Genomic DNA, 23294 nt, shown 5'->3' with positions numbered 1-23294 from the left:
TTGTTTTTCAGCATCTGGACAGAGTGTTTAAATGGTAAAAACAAATGACAAAGGTTATTCACACTTTAAAAAAAAAAGGAAAGGGAAGGGAAGGGAAGGGAAGGGAAGGGAAGGGAAGGGAAGGGAAGGGAAGGGAAGGGAAGGGAAGGGAAGGGAAGGGAAGGGAAGGGAAGGGAAGGGAAGGGAAGGGAAGGGAAGGGAAGGGAAGGGAAGGGAAGGGAAGGGAAGGGAAGGGAAGGGAAGGGAAGGGAAGGGAAGGGAAGGGAAGGGAAGGGAAGGGAAGGGAAGGGAAGGGAAGGGAAGGGAAGGGAAGGGAAGGGAAGGGAAGGGAAGGGAAGGGAAGGGAAGGGAAGGGAAGGGAAGGGAAGGGAAGGGAAGGGAAGGGAAGGGAAGGGAAGGGAAGGGAAGGGAAGGGAAGGGAAGGGAAGGGAAGGGAAGGGAAGGGAAGGGAAGGGAAGGGAAGGGAATTAAGACATATTAATAAAAACAGCTATATGGGATCATTAAATTCTGCATACAGAATTCCCATGGAGAGTTTCAGCCTGTGCCCACAGCTGACCCATCCCAAGGAGTCACTGGTGCTGATTTACTTAATGACAGTTTAAAAGATTATTTCCCAGTGCCAGTAAAAATAAACATTTGAAGTGCTAGGAACTATTCATAAAGGATGTTTAATGTCAAAGCCTTACTGAAGAAGGATGCTGTCAGGAGTGGTATAGCATGAAGTGAGACAAGCAATTCCTGTCCATTATCTGTAAGCCTGTGGAATACATCAGGGAGAGCACAGAAAATATATAGAAACAAAGCAAAGGACAGCGGATCTTCACTAATATAACATGGAATAAGTCTCTTATGAATTATGGAAAACAATGCTCACAGAAAAGGAATTTTAATAGTTTTATTTAAAGAGAGTGAATGTGTTTCTGCAGTTAAAATATTATTGCAGTTCCCCTAGTTTCAGGCAGAGACAAATTCAGACAGACTTGTAGTGGTCTTTTTCTATTTTGATTACAATTCTTGTCACAAAAAGCATGTGAACATTTAAATATTTAATAAAAATCTCTGAAATCTATAAATACAGCCCTTCATATTTATGATATCTGTTGATGTATAGGAAGACAGTAGATTACTGCCAGCCAGTTAAAACAAGTCATACTGCAAAAGCCCATAAAGGAAGTCATGGTGGGTTGATCTTGGCTGGCCATCACACAACCACCCAGCTGCTCTCTCATTCCCCCTCCTCAACAGGATGGTGGGAGAAAAAAAAGATCAAAAAGCTTGTGGGTTTAGATAAAGACTGGGAGATCTCTTACCAGTTACCACCACAGGCAAAATAGATATAACTTGGGGAAAAGTAATTTATTGTATTGCCAGTTGAAACAGAGTTGGACTGTGAGAAACAAAGGAAAAAAAAAAAAAAAAAAAAAAGAATTTCACCCAGCCCAAACTTCTTCTTTCCCAGGCCTGAGCTTGTAACACTTTTGCTCGTAACATTTCATTAGTAATAATGGCAAATACTAAATTTTCAAAATTATTTGAACTCTATTTGTGTCCTATCAATAACATGGCAATATGAAAACTCCATCACTACTTCATTACCAGCTCTTCTATGAATAGGATTATTGTGGTCAGTCCACAATAGTTCCTTTCTGCTGCTCCGTCCTGCTTACACTACTCTCCTGCTCCACCATGGTCTCTCCATGGGCTGTAGTTCCTTCAGGACATATCCACCTACGCCAGCGTCAGATTTTCTATGCACTGTAGCATGGATAACTTCTCCAACACGGTCATCTCCACAGGCTGTGGGGAAATGCCTAGAATCACTGAATCATTGAATGGCTCCAGCTGGAAGAGACCTTAAAGATCATCTAACTCCAACCTCCTGCCATAGTATCTGCTCCACCATGGAGTGCCTCGTCCCATCTTTCTCTGACCCTGCTGTCTGCAGGGCTGTTTCTCAGACTTTTTCCCCTCATCTCTCTCACACACTGCACAGCAGTATTTTCTTAAATCCATTTCCCCAAGGCGCTGCCATCTCGGCAGCAGGGCCCGGCCATGCCCTGCAGTGAAGCCGCTGGAGCCGGATGGAACTGGCTGTGTCCGGCACAGGGCAGCCCCAGCCTTGCCTCACACAGCAGTCCCACAGACCCAGCATTCACCCTGCACCCAGCTACTACCAAAACCAAAGCCACCTACACCCAATACAGAGGTCAAAAAGCTATGAAAACAAAATCTCCTATGACTTTACTCTAAATAACAACGAGTACAATAAAAAAGTGTAGTTTATTCATCCTTCCTTCTGGGAGCTCATGCACCAACATGCACAATTAAAGCCCATCTGTATGACATTCTTTACATACAGTAATGAAAAAGGGACTATAAGCCTGTTTAGCTTTTGGGATTACCTCTTAGCTTAACCTTTAAAGTTTTCTGCATTTTTCCCAGCCTTCTTTGTTTTCGGGTATTTACTCCATTTTAACTTTAATCCTTTTATATCTTCCCCATCATCTTTGCAATCCATACAGCAGGAACATCAATTTGTATCCAAAATTTCACCTTTCAAAATCTCTCTTTTTAAAGGAGGATAACAAAGATGCTAAAAGTTGCAAAGAAAAAGGATTACAGTTAGCCATGCGTATTAACCATTAAACTGCAAAAAATGAAAGCCACTACTGTTCAAGGAATATTTATTGCATAAGGAGTATCTACTTCATGTACAACACCTTACCACATTTACTGTATCAGTTTCCATTGCCTCAAGGTGACAGTTTCTGTCTTGAGAAGTATATCCATTTCAACTTGAACTCTTTACAAACAGCAAAGTGGATTGGAACTATAAACCAGCAGTTTCTCTGAATTTTATGTCAGGAAGTTTATGTTCATGGTAAGAACAGTAAAGAGCCTCATTTCCATCAAATACATGAGAGAGAGAAGAATTAGGTACTATACAACACACTACATATGTAAAATCAATAATGGGAATATACAATTTACAACCTATTCCTGACATTTCCTAACCCAAAGAAAACAGTAAAGTACAAATTTTCCATATAAGAGAATTGACCTTATATTTTGCTGTTTGCCACAAAAGTTTATTACAAATATTATCTTAATGAATTAATTATAATGTTTACATTACCCTTTAAGATGATACAAGAAATTATTAACTCTTCATTGGAATTCCATTCTATATACTTTAAAGTTGGAAAGAGTTTATTGCAATCATTACTTTAGACAAATGTCCTGTAAGACATATGTGGTTTTTGTTGTTGTTGTTGTTTTTTTAACTTAGGACATTCTGAACCATAAACGCAGCCATTCACAAGACTACAAATAATACGAAAATCATTGGTTGGATAGCTGACAAAAGAATATATTTCTCTGTCTAGCAGAAGCAGACACGCACATGTTTAGCTTTGAATATATATCTTAATTCTAATTTTTTATTTCCTTCTGCTAATTTTCATTATTTATCTAGAATGAAGTGTGTTGCATTTTCTGTGTACATAATAATACAATCCAATACTGTATCCCACTCACTAAAAAGCTAGATTCATGTAAACTCTCGTTTTAAATTACCTCAGAAAGCAAAACTGTTGCTTCATGATCACAGTTCTCTAGTGAAAAAGAATTTCTTAACAGCTCTGTGATACAGCATCCCCGAAACTGGTTTTGTTCTCTTTTTATAATTTAGTTTCAAAGGTACAAACGGATGTCTGATACCTAATGCTGAAATCTTACTTGTATTTTGACTCAAAAAGAAGGCAAAACTCATGAGAACAAGAAGCATGCAGTTTATTAAAGTCAAAACATTAAGAAAAGTTACCTTCCAGCACCTCTGAAAAGTAAGTAAATAAGTGTTTGCTTTCAAAGTTGAATTCTAGCCTTTATAAGATGTGCTGTAGAAAATCAGAGTTGGATCATCCAGACAAACAGTATAGAATGGGTACAGCTTGAGAAACAGCCATGAAAAATGTCCTGCATGCCCAAATTCTGTTCTAGGAAGAGAGAGAGATTGTTATTTTGAGAACTTGGACTTTGGTGAAAGTATATAAACATGAAGAAAACATCTTGAATAACATCACAGAATACAGGTGGTTAGGTCTTTAAGGTGTAGGGTGGTTACTAAACAATATAACGGTAATATAGATATAAATTTAAAGAAACAATGGGAACTAATCTACGATAGTTTAACCTACAATAAGAATTTAATAAAAATGATGAAAATGGCATATCAAAACAGATTACTGATCATAGTTCTGCTGTTTAGTAGCCATCCGCAAGCTTACATTGAATGCTTACATGGCTCAACCTGCTATGTAACACCATTCAAACATTTAAATGAAAAAAGAAAAAAACACCCTCACTTTTGGTAAAGCAGCTAGATCTCTCAGAATTCTGAGATCAAAGAACTAAAAGTCCAAATGAATTGACTATACTATTCAGCAATGTTCAATCAAACTAAACAGCAAAACAAAAAAACCTCTGAAGACCTCCATCTTCCAAAGTAAAATAGAAAACCCACATACTACAAGATCTATATAAGTCACAGGTAGGATACTGCAAGCAGTTCCTACAGCCAAGCAGAATGACAAACGTTTTATCATCTGTAACTTTTAACTCCTAGCATCAAGCCTTCCCTGGACTTTAGTCTTATGTGGATGATTTACAGGGATTATTTAGTCAGTCTAACAGTAGTGTAAGAAAATGTTGATTTAACACAGAAAGAACATTATCTAGAGGCATTAGCAAGGAAAGCCCGAATATGACCTTACCCATTTTACTTCCATATACACTCATTTGAAACACAAATTATTTGATTATCTTTATTATCTCATAATGAAACATAACTACTTATAAGTTTACTAGACACTGCCAACTTTTTATGGATAACCTTTGTCCCAAGATTTTTTCACATTTAGAAAACCCCTATGGCAGAAATTGAAGTCTTGGAGTTAATTTCTAGGAAATAGTAGAAAAATGCACTTTAAAGATGTGCACTTATATTTTCAGTCAAATTGTGTATTGCTGCTGACTTAAACAAATGTAGAGATAACAAAGCAACAGATGAAGGTAATTGGTTAAAGTAATATATCTCAAAAGACAAATAGCAAACACTGCATTGCTTATTCTATTTCAGAGAGGATTTGTCTTGAAAATCACCTTCTTTTTTCCTTAGTCAGGTTGCTGGCGCAGCTGGAAACTCAGATGAAAAATTAGCTAACAAACAGTCCCCGAGACACATTTGTTCAAAACCTGCTTCATCTTCAATGGACACCTGAGGAGAAACTAGTTAAAAGCTTGACAGATTCAACACATGGCAAAGCATCTTTTGTTGGCAGTGCTTTAAATTGCTATGAGGGAAGGTGTATCAGTGAATCAGAGGTCAACAGAGGGGGAAAAAGAAAAGGCGCTATTAGCTCCATGTTAGGGAAAAAAAAAAAAAAAGTGTCAGAGAATTCTCAGAAGTTTAGAAAACCATTAAATTTGTAAAATTTGTTCAAAAAGAAAAAAAAAAGAGCAAATCTTAAGTAGAAACATAAATACTCTAAAAGTGATTTTCTGTGTAGTTATAGTTTCACATTAGATAAAAGAACAGGATCTCCAGGTCATTCTCTCTGACCTTCAGAAGGGTCAAATTTGGAACAGCATTCCAGAACAGTTATCCAACAAATGCATGAGGGTAAATAAGCCTATTTCTAAGATACAGTTTGATAAGCTGATGAACAGGGTTATATGATGTGCATGGATGTGATAGCAAAAGTCTGTACTTGATGACCCAGAGAGTACTTTTCAGTCCTGTTTCCTATGTCCCACCGATTTATATCAATGCAAGAAACATCCAGGTCTTCACAAATAGAGTGGACAGAATTTAACAAAATATTGACCAAAGAACATAAGCCTTCACAAGGCCATCAGAACTGAGAAGGAATCAAGTGTGATTGGACCACTGCAATTCTGGTATTCTGAAAGCTAATTCAGATTGTTCTGTGTGAAGAACCCATCTCCACATTCTGGTTCAATAACTCCCTTCCTATGGTTAAAGATACTCACTGAGTTCATTATCAGTCAGTTTCCTTTCTCTGTAGGTAGAAAGCAATGGGAAAATCTGCATAGGCAGGTAAAACTGAATAGAAACGTAAAGGAACTATTTACCCTACTTTAACTGGTCTCACAATGAATTTACCTATGCAGTTGGGGTGTGGGGTGGAGACTTACTTAATTTTCATTACAATCTGAAATTATTGCTTTTCTTACTGTACTGCAGCAAGTCCACAAACTTGCTTGCATCTCTTTTTACTCACAAATGATACTCCCTTATGCCTGCAGACAATCCAGCACGTTTTTGGTTCTCAAGAGTAAAAAACTTCAAAGTATGTTTTAAAGCTCTTTTCGAGAGACAGTTGGACTTATTCTCTTTTTAAGTTCTTTTTTATTTCCTTCTTGTCAAGGTTTTCCAACTTTCCTGAACATTGATGCACAAGAATCCAAGCATTTGGCCAGGTAAAAAAGCTGCAGGAAAAGTATGTGGGATTCTACAGCCACAGGCCAGGCATCCATATACACACAGTTACACAGCTGGTATGCCTTCAGTCCAGACAGAAAAACTTATGGACAGCAACCACACCATCGCCAAATGCCTTCAGTGAAAATTTTTTGAGCTTGGATTTCTTTCTAAGAGATCCAGGCCTGGCTGCAGTGCAGTAACATGGCACCTTTCTCTTCAAAAACAGTCCAAAGCCAGAGAGATATTGTGGAGCTATGCTGGGAATGTGTTACAGTCAATCTCTGTGTCAGAGAATTAGGAGGTGAGGTGTAAAATAGTAAGCCTCACAGTCACAGCATGGGAACTTTACAAGTTTTTCTTCTGGAAGGAAAAAAGATTAATGGTTATGAGTACCTTTCCTTTCTGGAGGCAAGTCTGAACAATAAAGCCTGTTTTCATATGTCCAACTCCAATCTCACACTAGAGAGAAAACCGTAACTAATATTTTCAGTGAGGCTATGAAGACTGTATGCCTGAACAAGACAGACTCCCTCTAAAAAGGCATGACACAGTAGGCATGAGGAAATATTGGCTCTGTTCCAGGTTCCACTTTTAACGCAGAGCACATTCAACTCATTTATAATAGCACCACATTAAATTGTCCTGTAAGAAGTCTGCAATGGATATTTTAATACAAAAGCAGGTTTAGTAAAGGAACCTACAAGTCAAAAATATTTATTTGCCTCGCCTCATTAATCATAATGCAGTTTAGATGCTCTGATCATATGCATTCCTAATAAAAACAACATTAGCAATCAGGCAAACAATCCTATTGTTTTAATAAGTTTTGTAATAGTTACACTTTTTCAAATAAAATGGATGTGTGTTCAGTAAAAAAGGCCACTTTCTTTCCCCCATATGATCCTGTTAAGGACCTAAAATACTGCGACTTTATACCAATCTTCACAATCTTAAGTTATTAATAATTTCAAAGGACAAATATGTTAAATTCTTCTACATTAATCATGATGGAATTTCTATGCAATGATTCACCATATTTTTTTAATCCATTTACTATTACCAACTTTCTAACAAGCACAGATCATCTCACCTCTATAACATCTTACCTAAGGATCTTAATATTGTCAGCTAATTCTAAAAACATCATAATAATTTGGCAAAGGTTATTTATCACTTCACCTACCACCAAAATGCATTATCCTTTGATGTGCAATGTCATAGCTGACTAAAAGGTCTCAGTAGAATATTCTGTGTCTTTTTCTACTAGGGGATCAGCACTCTCTACTATCCAGTTATAGATTGTTCCAGACCTTCCAAAATCAGACATGAAACATCTTCAGAGAACACATAATTTTATGTAGATGGGGTCAAGAAACACATGTGGACCTCTACAGAAAACACAAATTTTAAAAAAGTAAAAATCTGGAATTAATATAGACTAACTACATTCAGCCAGATGTCCTTTTCATGTTAGCAAAAGGACTTAGCTGTAGCTAAGTTACTTTTACATTCTAGGACCCCATAGTGCAATTATCACACCAGTAATTTAACTGTTAAACCATCAACTTGCAAATGTTAGGTTAAATTGCTAGCACATGGCAATATCTGCAGGTTTACAAAAGACATGATAAGTCACATGCTTCTGGAAAGCACTTTAAAAAAAAAAACACACTATACATACAGATGGCACAGCTAATTAATTAACTACACAAAGTACAGGAGCGCAACAGATGACTTTCTTGAACCATCCTGATTTGCACTGGGTAAAACCCTAGCACGTCTCGAGTAATATGGCTAAGAAGCCATCCTGTTTCTGTAAAAGAATATTAGAGCACTGGGGAAAGAACTGTATGCAAAATTATTCCCAACACACCGAAAAACTTGTCTCTTTTTGTTTAAGAACAGGTTATAACTCTTAGTGATCTTCAGGCACACTACGGCATCAATGTAGCCACAAAGCATTCACTAGACACTAAATGGTAGGTTCTTCAGGTCTCTGGTCTAGTTTACAACTACCTTCAGTTATGTCCCATGCCCATGCCTAGATTTGGCACAAAACTCCTGAAATATTTATTCTGTTATTACAAAGAGAAAAAAAAAAAAAAAACTTCATTTGGGACAACCTCAATCCTTTGTGCTAATCTATATGTTCTGATTTCTAAAGGGCATAGTACATGGGAAACAGCACATGGCAAAATTTCATGACAGCTTTTTTCAGACTGCATTTTGAAGGGTTCTAATATAAAAGCCTCTTAATGGTGTTGATGGACTGCACAACTTTACAAAGTCGCACAGACCTTCCTTTCATTCTGTCTTCAGTCTCTTCCTTTCCTTAATTTTCTGATTTGGAGTTGTACAGAGAAATTGCACAGAATATTTTATATATATTAATGTATCCTACTGTATTTCATTTAGATACTGTAGTTACTGTGGTTTTTTTTTTCAGATTTGGAGAATTGTATGCTGTCTAGACCTCATACTGTTTAGCAATGCCAGATCATGGCTCCCTAGCAAGACAGTGGAGAGGTCACTAAAGCTTAATCAGTTCCATAATCACAGCGCAGTTCATTCTCTGAAAGAATTCTCCCCTCACCCTTTCAGTTCCAACAGCCACGTAACACAAAGTTCAGATGAATGACCTCTCTAGTTCACAGGTCTGACTCAGCTTTTGGGGCAGTATTCTAAAGCACCATTTGCATGTGAGACACTTATTTTCACTAAGATCCTGAAAAAACGTGTATAGGGTGATCATGAATCATCATGGCTGAACTAAGTGAAAGACAAACCATGTGAAGCAGGTGTGAGAAGAAAAGCAGGGGAAAAAAAAAAAGGAGTAGAAGCATACAGGTGAAAGGCATGTTAATGCATTTGCTGTTCTCTCCCCTTTTTCCTAAATGATTTTCTCTGACAGCTGTTTTTTTCTGCTACTTTGTGTCTCCCAAAAGATTTTAATGCAAATCATGACATTACAAAAAATACAGAAAATCTGCAAAAGGACAACATCTGACTCTTTTCAGAAGGGACCAAGAAATATTTTTTCCTTCAACCATCCAAACAGGGAGTAAAGCGGAGAAGCAAAGAAATTTCTTGAATCTTCTTCAATCATTTTCCTAACATGCTGAAAATGTGCCTCCTGCTTTCATCTTCCCTGTCTCTACTCTTTCCCAATGATTGCTTTGTTCTCATGAAAAAATGATGCATATCATTAACAGTCTTTAATGGACTCACTATTGTTTTGATTTTTTTTTCTTTTAGCCCTCTCGTTTGTACCTGCAGCTGCTTACAAAGTATTTCAAACAACCCAAAACAAGTGGCCTGAATGATTCAAGATTATTGGTAAGGACACACAGAGCCTTTCAACTCCATAAAACAAATAAACATGCATCGTAAGATGATAGTGATGAAAGACATAACCAATTATGTTCTAAAGTTTTATGTGAAACAAATGTGGTGCACTCAGTGATCTGTTCCACATCAAGAAACCCACTACGTATGGCACTGGTTAACAGGAGCTTGCAGTCTCCAAAGAATGGCTGCAGAACCAATGCTTGATGAAATGAGTTGCTCTTTCAGCCCTAGAAGAGGTGCTTTAGCTCAAAATTTACATACCGCATACAGACATGTTAGGTACAGCAAGCCTTTACGCAGAGTAGAAGGGATGCAGACCAATTCCATCATTGCTCAACTCTTCTTTGGTGTTTAGAGATCCCTGTAAAGTTTAACAGTAGAGATATTCATAATACCAGATGGTCTGGAATTTAGCTAGATGGAGAATGGAGTGGGAGAAAATTCACTGAAATTATCAAACTGTATAATATCAATAACATATATTATTCTTAATAATATTATCTGCAGTTTAGAGTTGTTTGTTTCTTTGTTTAATTGTACTTCCTTTTCTTTACAAAAGACACTGTCAGAAGGCAGCCCTGGTAGTTGGCATCAGCAAAGCAAAGATGCCAAGACACAGGGAGAAAGGGAACCTGCTGCTGGACAGAGCCAACAGACGGGAAGATACCAATACAACTTCTCTGTGCCCATCCCCTCCAGCCACAGGTCCCTAGCAATTATCCTCATTGACATTGTCATAGAAGAGAATGCACAGAGATTATTTCATTCTTAGTCTGGTTACTACTACCAGCAGTCACATTACTATGAAAACCTTTACGGCTGATGTCCCCAGACCTAGCATATTGGCCTCCAAAGAACAGCATACAAAAACTAATGTTACGTGATGCCATATATTTCACATAACCTGTAACAGGTTCTGGGCACGTATCTTGCTTTCACCGGAGACCCTTTGACTAGTTGAAAGACACAGAAAATAAAATACTAAACAGTGATCAGAATGCCTCACATTAACTGGTATAAAGACCCATAAAGTCTGTTAATATTTTGGATATATTCATTCCTAATCTCTTATTACATGTGTAATAAGAACCTAAAACTTAATTCAGCAGATGGAGGGCAACACCACATAACTTATACTTGTGCACCAGAGCAGGAATGAGGATCAAACACAACAGATCAGAATAAGCACACTCAACAAATCAAATTACTGGGTAATTTTAAAAATGTAAAGTATTTTATGGTCCATAATCCCATGCATCACCTGCTATTACATTTCCATTTTTCATTCTACCATATGTACCCTGCTGGTACACAACACCTACACTCCAGTACCCAGGGAAAGTGAGATCCTTATGGAAGCTTTATAGGTAAGTTCTGAACATTCAGTGATTAGTCATATTTCATGCAAACAGCCTACAAAATTCAGAGCACAAAAGGGAATAATACCTAAACTATCACAGTAAATTAAATTCTTCTTTACTTTAAGTACTCTTAAATAGTTTTAAGCCTATTTTGGATTTGCAAGAATAAACAGAATGACAACTTGTTTTTCAGAGGATTTGAGTAAAGAAAACTATCATTTAAATCCAACCTGAGTACAGTCAGCTGTAGAGTCAGATGCTTAGAGAAATGCTCTGGAAACCTCTGAATGCTCCTTGAAATGTTAAACATATAAGATTCCTCAGACACGTTTCTCTCTGCTCTTGTGAAGCATGCAAGTAGCAAAAAATTTTCCACTTTTGCTATTCATGTGCTACGTGTACCCTCTAGTGGCAATGTTTTTAAACATTCAAACCCTTTCTCATCTCTACAGCAAATGCAGGGCCCACAATAAGCAAAAGCTTTTATTAAATACATAGTTATCTATTTTATTAAGTATTTCAGCTCTGTTTTACTTCATATCATACAACAGCTGACCATACTTATAAGAGTTTTTAATTAAGGTATTAACACCTTATGCAGATAATTACAGTGCTGTTGTGCAGGTAGTGTGTGCTTCCATAATAACTCTTCTATAATCAAGGATACTCATGCCACCTCTACATGAACATGATACTTACATGATACTTACTTAACCATAATCAATAAAGTTCTTAATCACTTGAAATCTCAAAGCCCGATTCATTTGGTGAGGACACACTGCAATATCCCTTAGCTTAGCACAATTTTAACATGTTTTTCACAATACCACCAATGAATATGATTTTCTGATGCAACTAGAACACAAAGTAACAAAGTAATGAAAAGTAGGATGTCCAAAAGGGGGGGGGGAGGTATGCCTTAAATACTAGTTGTAAGCAAAAAATACTAGTTATAAGCAAATTCAAGCAAATTCAAGATTCTAAATAAGAAAAAGACAACAAATTCAAATTACTGCTCCCAAGTACATGAAGGTATTCAGAGCAAATAGGTTGTTATCACAAATGAGAGAAAAAGGTGAAAGTCTTAAAGAGGGTTAAAGCATACCTACATATGCATGTAAAAGCTGGTCTTAGTGCTCCTGTCTCAGATAGATGCACATGGATGGTAGAATTCAAGTAAAACAGAGAGAAGATTATATCTGATTAACTTCTACTAAAGATTTTAAGTAGTTGTGCTGTTAATTTATACTAACATGACATAAAGGCCTAGTTTTAGAGTAGGTACATACTCAAAATCAAAAGCTGACAGACATATGCATACTTGGCATGTCCTGAGTGAAAAAAGATTTTACTGGGTGTCTTTTTCTTCGTGCTATTAGCAGATTCTCAGGCAATCCGACCATGAATTACATGCAATTGTTTTTGTAAATGTATTTCATTTAGCGACATGCTGCATTTGAACTGTTTCCAAAATAGAATTAATCCCATTCTTTGTTTTGAATAAATCTGTGTTCCCATAATAATTGATTGCAACATTATCTTTGTAATAGTTAAAATAGATTACCATTGAACCAATACTTATCAACTCAAGCATTTATATAGAATTTACAGAAAGGGGCCTTATCCTTGGTTGCTATAAGTATCATATTTTCCCAGAAGCCCATTTTAATTTATAAGTAGAATACACTACACTGAACAGTGTTAAACGAGAATGAAGCAAAACTTCAGTAATGAGGATAGGATTAATTGGTTTTGTAGCATATGGTTTTCAAGATTCTAGCAAATACCATGTGTATTAATACTATTAAAGGTACTGTTTTGGCATTACTACATAAAGACTTTATATATCTGAAAATTATGAGTCTTACTTGTATATATTATGATCCTAAAAGAGAGCTACAATCTCTCCTCTCTGCTGTGTGTTATGTTTAAACACAATTGGAGGGGGAAGGGGGGGGGAAATTTGCATATAAACTCTTGGGCTCATGAACAAAATTCTATGTAAGATATTATAAGATATAAGATTCTATATAATATTATATAATTCTATATAATTTTATATATATGTATGACTTTCTAGTATAGGCTTTCTAGTTCTAGTGCCTATAAAGTATTTGAATTTCTTCTTTTCTATATAACAATTTTTTTTTTCAGTGAACATTCAGTAATTATTGCTTATGCCTTTTTTTTTTAACCAAACACCTCTCCTCAGTAAAAACATATCCTAAAGTCTCCTTGTAATCAATGCAAATACCTACATTAATTTTCTTTGTGCTTTTTAAACATAATTAGAGATTACCCAAATATTCTACTTAGGTACTACTAAATGGTACTTTAACTTGTTTTTATCTTTTTCCATTCTTGCAAATGCCTCCTCCATAGTAATGAGATTAAAGGATTTCCCTGACAAGTACTGTTTTGCGTCAGTTTTCAATTAAACAAACCATCTGAACTGCCATTTCAAAAACAAAATATTATTTAGCTTTTACAAAGATCAACTATTTCACACATAAGTTCAGGAACTGTAAAGATTCTGTACACGTTTAAGACTAACTTTAAATTCAGATGACAAATTCAGAACTAGTATCTGCATCTAAAGAAAATGCATATTGTATCTGTGTATATGCATATATAGAAATACACACTGTATTTTTATATTTTTGATTTGCTATCTTTTAGCCTATTCTACTTGATTTATTGGAAGAAAAAAAGCATCAATTCCTCTATATGTACATATATATGTACACATGTTCTTGGTATCACTAGCGTATACAAAATCAGGTAAATAAGTACTCTCTAGCTTTTGTGTCTGAAACCATGTATTTTATTATAAAATTGAACCGGTACATATATAATATTAAAAACTGAATTGTTTACATATCAGATCCTTTTATCTGAGAGGTTCTTTTGTATCCTCAGAAATTGGACTGATCCATTGGTTTTTATTATCTCTAGTCTCAAGAGCACCCTCTATTGACTGAGGCTCTCGGGCTTTGGTGTTAATTTGCCATATGTAATAATTCTTCATGTTTGTAATACCTCCCTCACTTTCCCCCCCTTCAAATCTGCATGCAAACAAAAATGCCTGATTAACTATTAATTTTTGCATTGATTTCTGTACACCGTTTGCTGCTGTGATTTCCTTGACATGAATAGGCACTAACATCCAAATCTTTCATGCTTCCCAAGCACCACTTCAATACACAGTGCACCACGCATAGCATCGTTACAGTACTAGCTTCACATCACCTAGCTCAGGTAGCAACAGTCTATCTGGAGCTGTACTGATAACCAGCCAGTTTAACTTTGCTCTTAGGTGAGTTTTGCTGCTGCAGTTAAGAATTTAATAATACAGAAATACCGTAAAAGCTGAGGAGCGCCTAGAAGGAGGTCTAGGCGCGCTCTTTGCCTGGTTGAAAACAGCACTAAAGAAATGGGTAAAAAACAAGAAGTGCTGACTGAAAGTAACTAAATATTTCTGTGTAAACCTTGGTATTCCTTAAATGCAACATCAATTTTTCCAGCTATTTAGTTAAAACAACTGAAATAGCTTTAATGAAAACACAGCATACCCTGCTTTCTCATTTGTTGTATTTCATGAAAGAGTATCTCTGTATCTTAAAAAATAAAAAAGTAATACATTTGCATTTTTTTGTGTAGCTTACATTACTGCCTTTTAAACTCAGTTTCAACTCAGTGAAGAAGCCAACAAATATAGATTTAATTATACAGAAAAGATGCCTTAACTGCAGTGCAAATTCAATACCAAAAATCCAAAGAAAGCAGTCCTGCTTGAAATGTGGACAAATCAATTCATCATATTGATTTGAAAAGAGTTGTGCTTTAATTTAAAACATAGATTACCAAAGGCCAGAGTTGATAAAGCCCTATATTTCAAGGTACAGTGGACAAGTTTTACTGAAAAATGGATCATCTGTAAGACACTGACTTACTTAACAGTTTTTCTTCTCTAAAAGATGCAACAAGCCTCTTAAATTCTGCTCATTGCTATGTTAATGTCATCTACTAAAAACTACTAAGACAATTTGAATTCAAGCAGAGTATTAAAGGTCTGCCAACGCTATATGAAAAGCTTAAAATACTGCAACTTAGACACAATATTTTTCTATATTACATATTATCCTCTTAGTTTCTCCTACCTTCTTTCTATACTAGAAAAGGCAGGCTCAAGGTGGACTTGGTGATTCATCATACACTTGACCACGTCAGGAAGCATTGTGATTACACAGATCAGAAATAAACTGTCAACAAGACCTGATTCACTTCTTACCATGAAACTACACTAAAATAAATCATATCTTGACTTTGTATCAGTGTCATAGGAGGGCCCATAACTTCTGAATATAATGTTCTGAGCTCCGTTTGTCTTACCTCTAAGTTTTTACTAATGATGCACATTATCCCTTTTCTGATTTAAGAAGCACACTTTACCAATGTACAGCAGGCTTCTTATGGAAACCTCATAACAATGCTTGAGAATTGTGCCTGTCCTGTGGTTTGACCACAGCAGGCAGCTCAGCCCCACACAGCCACTCACTCACTCTCCCCAGGTGGGATGGGGGAGAGAATAGGAAAGGGAAAAAAGCAAGAGCTCATAGGTTGAGATAAAGGCAGTTCACTAGGTAAAGCAAAAGCCGCATGCACAAGCAAAGCCAAAGAAGGAATACATTTGCTGCTTTCCCATCAGCAGGCAGGTGTCAGCCACTCCCAGCAAAGCAGGGCTTATCACACAGAGTGATTTCTTGGGAAGACAAATACCATCACTCTGAACATCCCACCCTTCCTCGCTTACCCCAGCTTTTATTGCTGACCATGACACCATATGGCATGGGACATCCCTCTGGCCAGTCTGGGCCAGCTGTCCTGGTTCTGTCCCCTCGCAGCTCCTTGTGCACCCCCAGCCTCCTCACTGGCTGGGCAGCACCAGAAGATGAAAAGTCCTGGGCTGTGTGCGAGCACTGCTCTGCAACAACTAAAACATTGGTATGTTATCACCACTATTTTCATCAAAAAATCCAAAACACAGCACCATACCAGCTACTATTAAGAAAATTAATTCTATCCCAGCTGAAACCAGGACGCTGGGAAGACAGTTATCAGCTGCAACCAGTCTTATGCCCTCTGCATGTAGGATCCTGCCATTCTCTACTGCTGGAATGATTTTTAGGTGAACCAGCAGGAGAAACTTAAGCACACGGAACCTCAGCAGTATCATCTCAAGCTGTGGAGCTCCTTGCGAGATGCTAACTGTTGGTGGAAGTTAAAGCTGCCATAATAGCTGTAAATTGCACCAAGGGCCAATTAAAGTCAAAAATGAATTAAAAAGCTTAGCAATTTATCCTGTAATTAAATGTATAAATGTAATTTAGCATAACAAAATGAGGGGAAGCCAAAATATGTTCTTTAAGACAAAATGTTTTAGTAAATGCTCTTTAAAATGTCAACAGCTTCCTGAGCTTTGACAAAAAGCATTGCATTAGCAGGGATATGACAAATCTGTAATAATGGCATCAAAATTACCATGAACTGTTCTGTTTGCATCTCTGAAACTTTATAGCCATATTTATTGTATTTTTTTTTCCTTTCACTATCTACTCGTATATAAATCACATATAATCATTCACAATTCTACCTCAAAGCAAGCACAAAATAAGCTTGCTATCTTATGCAATAAAATACCTTTTTTTCATAGGAAAATAAGTTCATAAAATCTACTCCATATTTTCAGTAGGAAAAAACACTTGAAACAATGCTGTGGTCAAATTCTCATTATTATTTAAAAAAAAAAAAAAGTCACAAGAATTTGCTTATTCTGTGGTATTTAACTTACTTTTTGCTGAATAGCTGACACTATACAAAACCGTGGGTGATAACACACATCAAAAATAGAGATCTTGCTAGCACTGCCACCTGCTGCTGATCCTAATTTTGTTTCCTGCTCAATAGTTTTAAAATACCGATTTTGTACAGCTAATTTCACCTAGCCTGTAAGAAAGACACATAATCAACATTGATGTTTTTTAAACATTTTAAACACCACTCATTGTTACAGTTTCTGTTGGCAGCAGATACATAATTATCTTCTCATGCTTTTATAAGCAGTCAGAATAATCACAATGAAGATTCTGTCTACTTTGGAGGATTTCCTTAGAATCTTATACGTGTTTCCAAATAGACTTTTACACAATAAAAATTAAAGAGTAAATTAAATAATTAAAAACGTATTATAAATTTAAGCAACTATTTTTTAAACCTATAAACAGCACAAACTCAGCAAGGTTAATGAAATAGGTTCTACTATTCTATAGAAAGTAGAACTACTAAATGTGCTGTGGGATTTTATTATTTCTTAACTTAGGCCTTTCATCTGAGAGGGCCATTATCCAATGAACCAAAGACTGTTACAAGTTTCACTTTCAACAGCCTTCGGAACTATCCCAGTCTTCTGTATTGACAAAAATGCAAGCAAGTCAATGGATAATTTTATTTCTGAAATTCAAACTTGTTGCACATACTTTCCTTAGTTTAGTCTACGTATTCTCCATAGCTCATAACTTGACATCACATCTATGAATTCTTCACAAAGCAAATCAAATGTTAAAAGACAATTTTTGCATTTTCCCCTAAAATTCCAAAGAACACATTATCCTAAATACATCTTAAAATGCATACTTTCATATAGTTAAAACTGATCCATCAGATGCATTTTAAAGAGATATTTCCCCATGTAGATTTTAGGGGCCTTTCAAGTAATTTTTATTATACATGATCTGTATTTTTTGAAGGTTTTGTAATAAAACTGAACAGCAGCACCTTCAAATCAGTTTACTGATTCTAGAGCTTCTCACTGATACACCCAGAGGCAAATTTACAGAGCAGGATCTTTAATTCTTTCATCAGCTATGTCAACCAAGGGAGAGAAGCTACTCCCTTATGCAACTCCACATCACCTCTGCAAATGCCCACAGGAAATATTCTTGCAATGGGGTTATAGTCAAACCAGTCAAGCCACTTGAATCCAATGACAGTAGTTATTCTCTTCCCACAGCTTAAAGCATCCTAAGAACAGTACTCATGGAGCAATTTCAGGAGCTTATGTAGAATAGTAGCATTTGAACAGTAGCAGAGGAACACTTCAGACAATTATGCCATAGCATGTAATCAAATAAACTAATGATCAGGGAAAAAAAAAAAAAAAAAAAAAAAAAAAAAAAAGACAGCAAATAGAGAGCCTTCTTTTCAAAGTACAGAAAGGACCAAGAAATCATTTTTCAGGGAAGACACACCAAAACATATTAAAAACAGTTACTAAGACAACTTTTACTGTTCATGAGGAGCAAACATTGAGTTTCCTCAATAACATTCAATTCTTTCATGACTTCTGAAAGAACATCACAAGATTGTTTTCCACTTATTATTCTGCAACCATATGCTTTCCACAGTTTTAAAATCACTTCTACAAACAATGCAACGTTTTAATCCTTCATTTGTATAAGTAAGTTTCACCTAACTGTTTGCTCTCATACGGTGTCAAGGTTTGTTTCGAAGTTAGCTTGCATTGCATATACTTTTGCAAGTACAACAAAAGATTTTATACTTATGATACTGTTATTTACACATTTTAGTCTATGGCATATGTAAAAACAAACACATAAGATGGTCCTAAAGTTATTACTAAATTTCAAGTGATAGTAACTGAGCTATGCCATATATCACCACTTAGGATATTTAGTTGAGAGGGGAAATCTTCATTTTCCAGTGCCTGTTTCTTAAGACTGCATTTCAGGAATACATAGAATCACCAAATGGTTTGAATTGGAACATCATCCAACCCCTTAAAGACCATCCAGTTCCAACTCACTGCCATGGGCAGAGACACCTCCCACCAGACCAGGCTGCTCAAAGCGCCCATAAAACCCGGCCTTGATCACTTCCAGGGATAGGACATCCATACGTACATCCATCACTAAAATTGTTGAAATGAAGAAAGATTGACTCTAGGACAAAAGAGACTGACATGAGGAATCAAACTGAAGACGTTTTTCTAGTCCTTTATTTTTTACTAAGCATCAGGTCCAAAACAAAAACAAACAAACAAAAAAATCAAATAAACAAAAAAAAATTATTTTTTTCTACACAACATGCAGGTAAGCTGCAGAGCTCCTTGCTAGAGAATAATGCGGATGCTAGAAGTTAATAGAAAAAATAAATAAATATTAAGCATCCCTCTTTCAAAAATTCCTCAACTGTTATTAAATACCAATTCCACAACAAAAGTGTTTTGCAAATGATTGGAAGCTGGTCTGGGTTCTTGCATTCTTTGACATCATGAGATGTTAACCACTTTTAACCACTGCTAAAGAAGTGGCAGACAGCTTGGACTTGACAAAACTGAGCAAGTACCAGTCCGAAACAGAACAGCCAAAATATCTGAGAAGAGTAATAAGAACAGGAAGCTGCAATGAGCTCAGCTGACGAGGAGTACAGTACAGTCAAGTTTCTTCAGTGTATTTATCTGGGTGGGCGCGAAATACAGAAAGAAGTTGGAGTAAAATGAGGAATACAGAGAAAGTGGAAAGTAGTATAATGAACATGAAATGAGCAGAAGAAATCAAGACTGCAAACAGTCCAGAAGTAGATCCATAAGATGGCCAAATGGGTTGAGCTGGCAGATACAAAATGAAGTTCTGTGATGGTTGCATCAGACAGCTCCCCCAAAACTGAGTTAAACCATCTCCCTTTTCACAGGGACTGCTCAGTGAAAAGCTTTTTCTGTTTCTTCAGGTGTCAGTCCACATGATGATCATCTCCACCTGTGTCGTTAGTTGTGTCAGCAAAAATCTTTATGGTGGACCTTAACATTCCAAGTCCACAGCTAAAAATATGAACAGCAATTTTTTTTTCCATTGCTCTAAGGAAAGAGTAAGCTGAACTTCATGAGTTTCACATATAGATACAAACCCCCCCCCCATACCTCCCCCCCTGCCCCCCCCCTAAAAAAAAAAAAAATCATAAGACTATGAAGATTGCAAAGTCAAACTCTAAGATTAGATAACGCCATTTTAAATCATCATATAAATGATAATAGGTCTCTCACTACATGGCCATGTACTGTTATCTTTGTTATAGGGCATGCATATTGTCTGTGTTCTGGGAATTAAATGAGTGGCTTTTTCAAAAAAGAAAATATTTTTTATGTTTCCTGTCTCATATGTTTTGGGAATAGAAGGTGTATATGATCAAGGCAGAAAACTAAAGCAGTAAAAGAGCAGTTTCATGAAGGCTGCATTAGGGAGCTCAGTATTTATCCTTGTATTGTCTCCACCAATTCCTGGAAAATATATTTTTTTCCAAGCAGTTTTCTAGTCTCAAACTCCCCATTACCTTAAGGGCAGTCATCCCGTGAATTTGAAACAAGCTGCATGACAGTAAATATAAAATAAGTAAATAAATAAAATAAAATCAGGTTGCAGGTATTAGTGAATACAGTTTAAATAAAGATGCTTTTATACTAACCCTGTGACTCAGCTACCAGTCTACAGAATGCAGAGAGTTCTTTCAGCTCAAAATCACTACTACTGGGAAAGCATCTAAGCTAGACTCTTGCTAATTATTAAAGCCACACATTAAACAACCCTCATTAAAAATGAAGAAAAACAAACAAACAAAAAGAAACACCAGCTTACCTCCACCTGAGAAACTTCAGAAACTAAATTACCCTTTCTGGTGCTCAGGGAGCCCTACTTTCCCATTTATACACAAATACAAACAGAGCCAAATTAGAGTAGTGGGAAAATTGAAAACCCAGGAATAATCTGGAGAAAACTAAATAATCTCCAGCTACCAGCCACAAAGCACATAATAATTTTACATATACCCCACCTCCCATCTCAGCCCTCAAGATATTACTTTTCCCTGTAGTCTTACCACAGGCTGTGAGGTTCTGAGTCCAGCAGATTAATACTCTGTAAATGTTCTTTTTGCCTCTTTGGGTTAAATTTTGGGTTAAATTTGAATGGTTATGTTTTTATCACCATCAGCTTTCTCAGGTTAAGCAAGCAAAGGAAGGTGAAAGAGAGAAAAATGGGGCAGCTAAGACCTTTCCGAATGGTAATCCACTATCAAAAGCCACCTGCTGGAAGGCTACCCCCTTCAAGTGACAGTCTTGAAGATCCTGCTCCTGCCATTCAGTCCTCGACATCACGCACACTATCCCTGCAAATTTAACTTGCGCACTTTCAGTAAGTTTCTGCACTCACTCCCCACCTCATTGCATTAACTGTTTGGAGGAAAATTGCTTCACTAACCATTGTATCATGAACCATCCACTTCTGAGGATCACATTCTGAGCAGATAGGTACTGCTGTATGCCTTTTTACCTGTCAGGCACAGCATATAATTCAGTTACACCAACACTAAAAGAAAGCTCCTGATAACACAGCTTAATGGACTGAAAGAATACATACAGTTCCATGCACTGTGCACAGCTTTGCTACAGGTTTTTCCTGTAAGAATGTGAAAACTCCCACCAAACTGATTCCAACTCTTCAGTGCCAAGAGACGCATATCTGTACCAATGGACTCTGGAGCAGGCCCTGCAGGTTGTGTCCCAGTGGTGCTCAGGGAGAACTGTCTGGAAACACATCAGGGAGACGCCTGGAAGTAAACCCAGTGAGACTGTGCCAAAGTCATGCTTAGAAACACTGAAGGGGACTGTTCTGGAATGTTACGGTGCCTGTTCATGAAACCCTATCAGGTAATACTGATTTCTGCTTGCCTCATAAAAGCCTTGAATCCCTCAGATGTTCTATGAATGCATCAAAATTTTATTTGAAGCCAGAAAAGCACTAAAGGTTTAATCTATTATAATACTTTGTACATAAATTGAAGTGTTTGGCAACACATCCTTCTCACACATCCAGTGTCTCACTTTCACTGCCAATGAACAACTTAAAACCAGGGCTGCCTTTTAGCCTTCACCTAGCACAGTAACCCTTGGAAAAAAAACCCTTTGTAAAGCATGTTGAAGTTAAGAGCTAAGAATGAAGTACAGGCCCAAATGATGAATTCACAGACCTTCTATGGTATTGCTACTGTTCTACCTTGAGTCTGAAAAACATTAAAACAGATTGTTCTCCTGTGCAACCTAGTCCCAGCTCTGACTCTCTGTGCTAAACTATGATGAATCCAGATTCTCTTTCTAAATAGTCTAGGACATGAAAATACTTTTACTCTATTTTTGATGCATCTATTAGCCTAAGTAACTAAGCTAGCCAGTGCTCCTAGCCCAGAAAGAACTGATAGCTACTGGATTATTTTACAGATTTCTTCTCAGCACAGCCTAGTAATTCATATAGAAAGAGTTAAAAGACAATTCATACCAGAGATAACAACACGAACTTGGAAAACAGATATCTCATTTCTACACTGATTTCTTTATTCTAAAGTCAGTTCAGGGGTGGAAGTGGAGGGGGTAGGGGGGACAGAACTGGTTTTTCTCTCTACAATTGTGCTATTGGCTCATTTCTTTACAGATATTAGCTGCTGAGGCAGAGCTGGTATGTGAATAAAGGTTGCTACATGGTCAGCCAGCCCAAAACCCATTAGAATTAAAAAGGCAGATCAACCTATTAATGTTGCATCGTGCAAGTAAATATCAGTTCTCTTCATTTTCGTGTGATGTTGATTTCCACGTAGACTGTAGCTTCAACAGATACCGTATCTTCAGATGTTATCTGGTACAGGGAGGTAATAAGTCTGTCAGGTGTCCAAGATCTCACTAAACACAGGGTGTTTAGGAACACACTCCCAGTCATCCGAACTGTCTCTCCTCTGATGCATAGTCCTGAATACATTTTAGTGTTAGGCACCTAAATTCTCCAGGTTAGCATCCTGGCATCAAAACATCTGCATCTCATGGGAAGATCCAATTACCCTGACACATTGCAGGAAAACACTTATTCCTTGTACTTATGACAGTATTAATGAACCACAGGAAACCTATTCCAATTTTAGTAGTCCATGTTGCCATTTATTTCTGCAGTCTTCTAGCTAAT

The 23294-nt window shown here is 36.8% G+C and overlaps 1 long non-coding RNA gene across 1 annotated transcript; it reads right to left on the bottom strand.

Annotated features, from left to right (window-relative positions):
* Positions 1 to 406: 406 nt before the first annotated feature.
* On the bottom strand, positions 407 to 11950 carry LOC310889823. The gene is made up of 4 exons (XR_014576822.1): positions 11448 to 11950; positions 10118 to 10217; positions 5164 to 5278; positions 407 to 3998 (listed from the first exon to the last, which is right to left on the bottom strand). It is a non-coding gene; the product is annotated as an uncharacterized lncRNA (long non-coding RNA).
* Positions 11951 to 23294: the final 11344 nt, after the last annotated feature.

The sequence above is a fragment of the Anser anser genome (genome assembly GCF_964211835.1).
Source record: "Anser anser genome assembly, chromosome: Z".
NCBI classification, from domain to species: domain Eukaryota; kingdom Metazoa; phylum Chordata; class Aves; order Anseriformes; family Anatidae; genus Anser; species Anser anser.
Note: the sequence above shows the minus strand (reverse complement) of the source record. Positions and strands in the feature narration are given on the sequence as shown.